The sequence below is a fragment of the Mus pahari genome, chromosome 4 (genome assembly GCF_900095145.1).
Source record: "Mus pahari chromosome 4, PAHARI_EIJ_v1.1, whole genome shotgun sequence".
Classification (NCBI taxonomy): domain Eukaryota; kingdom Metazoa; phylum Chordata; class Mammalia; order Rodentia; family Muridae; genus Mus; species Mus pahari.
The window spans coordinates 88,716,198-88,719,613 of NC_034593.1; positions in this window are offsets into that span (position 1 = coordinate 88,716,198).

A 3,416-nucleotide genomic window follows, 5' to 3' on the forward strand; every position below is an offset into this window, starting at 1 on the left:
ATAGGGAACTTTGGGGATAGCATTTGAAATGTAAATAAAGAAAATAATAAATAAATAAATAAATAAATAAATAAATAAATAAATAAATGAAAGAAAAAAAGACCTGTGGGAGAAAAGAGTGTAGGGAAAACTAGAAACTGGAGTGGCAAATCTGGAGATTTGCTTTGTTCATTTATAGCCTGTTCGACCCTGGCCAGAGATACTTGTACTTCCTGAGTCAGTGTGCGTGGGGAGGATGGATCTGAGTCTCCACGCAAAATATCAAACAAAGGCTTTAATTCTCCTGTTTTAAGCTTCAAATAGGGGCAGAGCCAGTTAATATCTCCTAACAAGCACTGAAAATCATTAAGAGTCTATAATGAATCTCTCCTTAAATGAACCTTCTGTGAAAGAAATTTATTAGGGAGCAATTCAAAGCCCAGAAACAGGTGAGGAGGGTGAATCTGAATTTTCTCAGGAGAGACTTGAAGTCCCTGACTCTGGAGAGGATTAATAAGTTTTAAAACAACACTATATAACCGATTTTCATCAGGCCCAGAGATGAGGATGTCATCCATGTAATGAATTATGTAATAATCAGGATAGGATATTCTGAAGGGATCAACAACTTGAGCCACATACTTTTGGCCAAGTGTGGGACTATTAGTCATGCCTTGAGAGAGAACTCTCCACTGAAATCGAGGAGAGGGCTCTACACAGTTAACTACAGGAAGGCTGAATGCAAAGCGTTTACAATCTTCAGGGTGGAGGGGAATAGAAAAACAGCAATCTTTTAAATCAATAACTAATTTGGCATATCCCTTGGGAATAGCCACTGGAGAGGGAATACCAGGTTGCAGGGCTCCCATAGGAACCACGATCTTATTGACCAGTCTGAGATCTTGTAATAATCTCCATTTGCCATTTCACTTTTGAATAACAAATATCAGGGTATTCCAAGGCAAAGTAGAGGGTTCTATATATCCTGCCGCCAATTGTTCCTGCACTAACTCTATGGCTGCAGACAATTTTTTTAGCAGGGAGGGACCATTGGTCAATCCAGACAGGGGAATCATCCTTCCATGTAATCTTATCTGCCTTGTGTGCAGGGGGAGCAATGGTACTCATGAAAAATGGGAATTGTAACCTAATCGTGCACAATCCATTTTGGGAGAGGCAGCTATTGGCATAGGCCTTCTCTGCCCATTTTTGCCTAATCCCTGTCCAGGGAGATAGCCCTGGGAGAGCATTTGTTGAGCAACAACTTCATTGGGACTACACATAAAAACTTTCATTTGAGAGAGAAATGTCTCTTCCCCAAAGATTAACAGGTAGGACAAGAACAACAAAGGGCTGAATAGAGCCTGAATTTCCCTCACTATCTTCCCAAGTCAGCAATTGAGCACTCTGGAGAGTATTTTTGGATTGTCCAATTCCTTGCAGATGGGTCAGAATGGCTTGTAAAGGCCAAGCTGAAGGCCAGGCACTCTGAGAAATTACAGTAGAATCAGAGCCTGTGTCTAAAATGCCCTTAAAGCTCTTACCATTCAGCTTGAGGTCGAGTGTAGGGCGGTCCTTAGTGATTGCCTGAATCCAATACAGATCTGAGGACCCTGGCTGGGAAGAGCCGCACCATGCACCTTTCGCTGTGTGGGAGGTATCTAGAGGCAGAGGCAGAGCCTGTGCCAAGCATTGCCCTTGAAATTTTGATATTGGGCATCAAGGGGCACTGACCAAAATCTTAATTTCTCCTGTATAATCATTGTCTACCAGAGAGGGATGGACTATAAGTCCTTTTAAGGTGGTGGAGGCATGCCCCAGAATTAGAAAATATGTATGAGGTGGGGGAGATCCAAAAACCCCAGTGGAAATGATCTGGACACCATCCTCGGGGGTCAGTATTGAACTGTCAGAGGCACAGAGATCCACTCCCACACTGCCTGGGGTGGCTCTGCAGAGGCTAGGGACTGAGAAGGCTGTCAGCTGTTCCCTGTGGCCAGCAGGAATGAGACAGGTTTGGAGGCCTGGGGCTGGCCCCATCATCCGTTTCCTGAAAGCAGAGGCAGGAGATTCCCTGAGATGTTGCTCCTAGACTTACAAACATTGGCCCCTTGCCTCCCTTTCTTGCAGCATGAACAAACTACATCCAGCTGCATAGGCAGGGCAACAATGCCTGAAGAGGGCTGAGGAGCATTAGGAAAAGATATAGTGGGACATTGCCTGGCAAAGTGTCCAGATTGGCTGCATCTAAAACATTTTTTCTGCTGAGTGGCCTGCTGAACCGCCAACATGGGTTGAATGGCTTCGCCAACTGCAAGATGGACCACTTGTGACATCCTGTGGCTAAAAAGGTCTACTTCTTGACAAAGCCAAATCATATCATTCAAATCCTGGTACCTGTATCTGCCCCGAAGTGTGCAGTGGCAGGCCACATTTGCTCTCATATGCCAGCTGCTTGATAAGTTTGTTGTCTGAGCTCTCATGCCCCAGGGTCTGCTCTGCCACTTCAAGCAGGTGACTAACAGAGTCACTGTAGTCTTCCTGCGGCCCCTGAATTATTTTTGTCAGTGGTGTAATGATGGAGCCTCTGATGGGAATTGCTCTCCAGGCACCCAAAGCTGCACTAGCTGTCTGTGTTAAGAGACCAAGAGGGAAGCACCGCTGCTGTGTCTCATCTGCATATATCCCTTGACCACTAAGCTTCTCATAAGTCCACTTAGAAGTAGATGGGTCAGGAGATTTTTGGTTAATAGCTGTGAGAGATTGGCAGCGGTCTGGGAATTCTGCTTTCCAAGACAAGAATTCTCTGTGTGTTAAAACGTACTGAACCTCCCTTAACCATTCACTGAGAAGGAAATAGCCCCCTCCTGGAATTGATTCCAGGACAGAGATCATATAGGGAGCATTGGGACCATACGTTTGAACTGCAAAATGAAGTTCTTTTAAGCTTTTAAAGTATAATTTATGAAATTCTGTCCACTTGGCGGTTGCCTGCATTTGCTCAGAATCACTCTCCCTCCCCTTATCTGCCTCTTGCTCATCATCTGATTCTAGGGGGGAACTTGGGCCAGACTGGTGGCTGCGGTAGAGTCTGCAGCTCTGGCCGAGAAAGTAACTACTGGTAAGGCCAATGTTTTGGGTCTGAGCCCTCTAGAAGCCTTCTCTTTAACTCCACCTGAGGCTTCTGTGGGTACTTTCCCTTTAAGAGAGCCCAGGAAGGTGGTGGGAGGAGCTAGGACGGTCTCTCACAAAGAATCACTGGGTGAGAGAAGTGTGGCAAAAAGCTGGGAAAATTGTCTTTGGAGATATAGTACTTCCTGCAGCTCCATGACCTTAGATGAAAGCTGATCTCTTGCCTCTATTAAGGTGTCTGCAGGCAGAACTGAATGAAAGAAAGTGGGCACACAGGCATTTGGCTGGTAGGGAGGGAGCCCTAG